Source organism: Poromitra crassiceps, assembly GCF_964638095.1.
Source record: "Poromitra crassiceps genome assembly, chromosome: 5".
Lineage (NCBI taxonomy): Eukaryota > Metazoa > Chordata > Actinopteri > Beryciformes > Melamphaidae > Poromitra > Poromitra crassiceps.
The window spans coordinates 13,581,687-13,587,662 of record NC_139642.1 but is presented as its reverse complement, the minus strand read 5'-3'; the positions used below and the strand labels follow the sequence as shown (position 1 = coordinate 13,587,662).

Sequence of the window (5,976 nt, the reverse complement as noted above, 5' to 3'; positions counted from 1 at the left end):
AGTCTGGGAACCTGACAAATCTGCAAGCTAATTTTCTATTTGCTCTGCAGATGCACTTGCATTTGCGAATTGGTCTGGCGGTGTCCACGGTGCTTGGACCCCTAAATAGTGATGGTAAACAAACCGGTTGAAAAACAAGAGATGTTAGCCCCTCTTGAACCCCTAATAATGTGCAGGTGTCTGTCTGTTCTTTGTTGCAGTGGTGGAAGAGGCGTTTCATACCTCTGTGGCGTTAGGAGACAGCAGGAGTGTGTTGGCGATCTCAACTGCAGTGATGACGTCTTCAGCAATCAGTTGATCAGGTCTGGAGGTCAGGATTTGAGTGCTGGCCGCTAACTTCTCTAAATCGGCTTGGCTGGTAAGCTGAGAGATGAAGGATATTTGTTTTATTTAGAGATGTGCAAAAATGACCCTTCTTAACACATTGAGTGCCAAGGACGTCTCTGGACGTCCTAAAAAAATGTAACGAGGAGTGCCAAGGACGTCTGTGGACGTCCTAAAATCATAATTCATATTATTCCATAATTCTGCTGTTTAAGGTCGTACCTAGCCAGTGAGCATGAATCCCTTCAAGGGATCACACGGCGCCACCTTAAACATCGACACGGGAGCTGCGCCACCCACCTCAGATCCTTTACTTTGTGCAGGAGACAGCAGGGAAAGACGTGATCAAAGGGGAACCCGATGCATGCTTCAGCCAGAGCCGTATAGATTGCTCTGTCTGCAGCGGACAGTTGGCTCGGCTGCATCGCGCCCACAACTGAGCTCTTCTGCTTCTATATAATCTGCATATAGTTTCTCAACACGATTCCCTGCCAGAAAGCCAGCACCCGAAGCCGAACGGCCAAGCCTTTTCGTTCAGTCGCGTTTGGCATTTCCTTATTGCGCGCTGGGATCCGTCCGGGGCAAAAACGGAGTCTGTGAGAAAACAGACTCTGTGCGTGTGGGGAGGAGCCCGCAGCTCAGAGGTGGAGGGGGGGGGGGGAGGGGAGAGGGGGGTGCACAGAACCACACCACGCCACCACATCAGAAAACACCAGCCAGAGTCAGTGAATGTGCTCGAAATTAGAGTGCAAAAAGTAGGCTATTCATAAAAGTGACTATAACTTGAAAAGTAAAAAAAAACTGCAGAAAACCCTTGAAAGTGCTCTTGTTTCAGAGGCTGTCATTTCATAATGGAACTGTCTAGAAACAAAATTTCTTCTTTGGAAGAAGCATGAGTGTCCAATGTTTCATTAAAGTCTAGCCCTGTCAATATAGCCCTAATAGAAAAAATTCTATAGCTGTTTTCAACTGAATGGAAGTGAATCTGGCACAGGCTCCAGACAATTTTACTGAAGCGCTGTGGCACTCAATGTGTTAACAAGTGATTTATTCTCATATTTAATATTTAAAAAAATCTTAAACCACATGAAAAAGAAATGTGCCAATGGAGTGCGATCACTTGAAGTACAGTTTTGTCTGTTTTGGGATTTGATCACTTGTTTTTGCCAGTAGATGGCCAGGAACAGTACAGGTTAAGCAAGAGGGTATTTGAGGGTTTAAGGGAGGAGAGCATCATGTGTTCTCACATCTTCTTGTATGTCACTGAGCGTCAGGTCACACTGGAGAACTTGTAGCTCCTCAAAACTCTGGAATCCTCTCTGGTTTGTACATCTTGCTGAGGCCCGCGGGATGCCAGCTAGACAGGGAAGGTGTTGGACACAAAGAAATACCCTTTAATCATCAATATGGGAGAGAGAACCTCATATTATATTCATCATTTCAGAAGAACTGAAAAGCAAAACTATGGATGGGTGGATAGATTGACACATTGGGTCAGTGAATGGATAGCTAGATTATAGGTAGATGAATAGGTGAATGAATGGATGAGTGGATGGATGGATAGATAGATGGTGAATAGATTGTAGATCTAACTGTAGGCCTATAGATGGATGGTAGGTATCTACAGTGTCATGGTTGAGATCAACTTACCACTATTTGTTCCTTTAGGACAAACTTCCTGAGCATATCCAAACGAGCCGATAAGGGTGCGTGGGAAGTTGAATATGCCGATTCTTTTCGCGTGGCAGAAATTTTCTAAGAGGAAAAGGCATGTTTAATTAAACAAGTAAAGGTATACTATGCAACTTTTTTAGGGTCCTTCAAATGTAAACAAACTTTTTTATATTTTTTATATCTTAAAGTCATATTCTTGAAGAGGAGGACAATCTTATTATATAACAATTAATGTTATTAATGTTATTAATGTCAGGTAGGAACAAAAACCTGTGTCTGATATAAAAGAAAACAGTCAATCTAATGTTATTAATTGTTATTATTGCAATGCACGCACACTCACACACAAGGTTCATTAGGGTTCTATATACGAACCGTAGGTTCTATATCCTCTACCAAACCATCAAAATGAGTCTGATGTCACACTGGCGTGTTTGTGCAGAAACATGATTTTATGAGAAAATTATATTTTTGTTGTTTTGGGCTTTCATCAGATTTTAATTAAATAAAGCCTTTGCGATGTGGTGGATTTGATGTTTTTGTCAGAATGTACCAATGCAACACACACACACACACACACACACACACACACACACACACACACACACACACACACACACACACCTACCTGCTGAGCACGTCTCTCCAGTCCATTCATCAGGACAGATACAGACACCAGCCAGCAGCTGTCCTCCATGAACACAAACCAGGGGGCTAGGAGTGGGAGTGGCTTTGGGAGTGGGAGTGGCTTTGGTGGTAGCTGCTGGGAAAGTGGGATTTTTGTCAGTAAGGAACACTGTAAATTGTCATGGAAGTCCAGGTTAATGACAGGGAACACAGTAATATAACGCATTACCAATAGGATTTCAGTAATATCATATCAGTTACTATGTCAAGTAATGCGAGTTAGAAGTTGAAACGCAGCGTGCCGGCAGAACGTCAAATCAAACCAGGAAGAAAACAGTTTCTTTGAATGCAGATGATCTGGTTAGATTGAACAGCCTGAAGCTAATCAACAATAATGGTAGATATACTAAGATGTAAGACAAGACTGTCAATGATGGACTGGGAGGTTCATTTGCATATGGGGAAGGGCCAATCTAATGTATGCATAATACCTCATTTAAATACCATACAACTTCAATTAACTCATTGAGTGCCAGCCACTTTTGGAGCACGGACGCTCCCAGTGCCAGAGTTTCAGAGCGTTTTCAGTGATTTCTCGAGGCCCACAGAATATTGCGTGATATTACTATGTAAACACCGAACATGCACAAAGAACGATGAGACTCTATTGTATCAGCAGCAAAAAAAAGTTTATTGATATCATTTTCCGTTCTTTAGTTATCAGCCGGAGAAGATAGGTCAAAAACAGCAAAAACAGGCGTTTCCATCTAGAAGCTGAGATATTGAGCCTTTTGTGAAATTAAGCATTTCAAGCAAATCACTGACTCTGAAGCTAATATTTTCTGACGTGAAACATCTGAACAGTAATTTCCTTCAATATAACAGCACCCCCACCCCCCTCTACTGCAAACTCCTCCTCCGTGAATGTGTCTCTGGTGGCTTTGCTCGCTCTGCTGCGTGTGTCAGGCGAGTCTCTGCTGCCTGGATGGCGGCCGCTCGTCGGGGGAGTCTGGATCGGGCTCGCTCGTTTCTGGGGTTTCGGTTGTGAGCTGGGATGAAGCTGCGTCCGATTCTGGGCTTTCTGGGCTTTCTGCTGCGCGTTTCAAAGTGTGCTGCACCCAGAGTCTATTTTCGGAGCCCCCCACCATTGTGCGCCGGCTCCCAGCGCGACAGCGAAAAGCCAAACCATTCTCATGAGAATGGTTTCATCACGGCTTTTTCTGCTGTTTTTACTCAACTTTCTCTAATCTGGAGAGCACTGTCGCCACCTAATGGGTCTGTAAAATAGGTTATACACCTTCAATAGCTACAATATTTGTACAGGAGATGCAGGAGGCTTTGATCCACGTCCCAGCGTCAAAAAACGCATTTGACGTCAATCAACGTCATTGGCACTCTACGTCACTATTTACTTGGATGTCGATCGACGTCGTTGGCACTCAATGAGTTAAAAGCAGAGTCCCATAGAGGCAGGTCCTTTTTACTGGCAGGGTGTGGCTACACGTTTTGACAAATAGGAGATACCATGTAATATAGTTGTAACATGGGTCAGTTGTGACCAGGGGCGCCGTATAGGGGGGGAAAGGTAGGACGATTCTAAGGGCCCTTGAAGCTGACAGGGGCCCTGTCAGCTTCAAGGGCCCTAAAAGCTTGGACACTAGGCAATTTTTTGCAGTATTAAATTATTAACCTATTGTAATGAATATACTATTTTATTCAATGTACTAGAAAACGAGGAGGGGGAAGAAGACACCCAGATCCCAACTGGGTCAGGCCCTTCACCCGTCAGCAGGGGAGAATCCTGTGATCAACCTCTCTGACAAGGTATTAACCCCGCATCAACTTTCTGCTCTTTCCAAAGGCCTGAGTTTTGTCCCCACACATAGGACAAACTCATTCGAGGTGAAGATGGATTTATTCCGTTTCTTCAGAAAGATTAAATTGAGACATATGTTTGGCAACTCCAATATACAAAGGTCTGATGAACCTGTATTTAAGCCAAAAAGCACATTTGTGCCCCATACCTCGAATCCTTCTATTCTAACTTTTTGCAGAATGGTTGAGCAAGAAACCCTCGATGCATTGAAAGAGACACACCCTCATTCTCTCTCTAACTTCAGTAAAGATGAACATTTAGCTGTACAAGAGCTTTCAAAAGACTCTGAGATTGTTATTAAGCCTGCGGACAAGGGGGGCGCCATCGTCATCCAGAATATGTCAGACTATAAAGAAGAAGCCTACAGACAATTGAATGATGACCTTTTTTACAGGAAACTGAGAGCCAACCCCACCCTTGATTTCCAAAAGAAGATCTCTGATGTCACATGCCGTGCTCTTGAGCTGAAGTGGATCATTAAAAAAGAACATGATTTCTTGAATTGTAAACATCCTGTAACTCCTGTATTCTACATGCTGCCTAAAATACATAAAAGTTTGATTAAACCTAAAGGCCGGCCTATTGTAGCCAGTAACGATTCTCTCTTAGAGCCATTGTCTAATTATGTTGATTATTTTCTTAAACCTTATGTTCGGAGGCTTCCCTCATATGTTCAGGACTCTACTGACTTAATCAACAAGATTTCAACATTAAAAGACCTACCTAATGACATCATTCTGGTTACTTTAGATGTTGAAAGCCTCTATACAAACATCTCCCACGACAGAGGTCTTGAGGCTCTTGAGTATTATCTAAAAGATCGCACTGAGGAAACTCTTCCTCCCAGCACATTTATTTGTGAGCTGGCTGCCTTGGTTCTTAAACTGAATTTTTTCTCCTTCAATGGGGATTTTTTTCTACAGTGTAAAGGTACAGCGATGGGCTCTACCTTTGCCCCGGAATATGCTAATTTGTATGTGGGTTTTTTTTAACATAGTTTTGTTTTTGACACTAACAGAAACCCCTTTTCTCACAAAATCCTCAAATGGTTTAGATATCTTGATGATGTCTTTTGCATTTTCCAAGGGACCAGTAATGAGCTGACTGACTTTGTTAACCTTCTCAATAGTGTGAATCCTGACCTCAGATTTTCAGTGAATTATGACCATAAACGTGTGTCATTTTTGGATATGTGGATTGAAATATGCAATGGAAGCCTCATCACTACCTTGTATCAAAAAGATACTGACAAAAACACTCTTCTCCTCTCCAGCAGCGCCCATCCGAGAGCTCTTAAATATGGTTTACCAAAAAGCCAGTTCTACAGGCTTAGACGCCTTTGTCATTCAGATCAAGACTTTCTTGACAAAGCTGCTGCCATGAAAAAACGTTTTCTGGACAGAGGCTACACAGTACACTGTGTGGATGAGGCTTTCCAGGTTGCTCTTTCAAAACCCCGCTCTGATCTTCTAAAG

At 42.9% G+C, this 5,976-nt stretch overlaps 1 long non-coding RNA gene across 1 annotated transcript; it reads right to left on the bottom strand.

Moving 5' to 3' along the window:
* Positions 1 to 240: 240 nt before the first annotated feature.
* Positions 241 to 2,081, bottom strand: LOC310777513. The gene is made up of 3 exons (XR_014552744.1): positions 1,975 to 2,081; positions 1,572 to 1,681; positions 241 to 363 (listed from the first exon to the last, which is right to left on the bottom strand). It is a non-coding gene; the product is annotated as an uncharacterized lncRNA (long non-coding RNA).
* Positions 2,082 to 5,976: the final 3,895 nt, after the last annotated feature.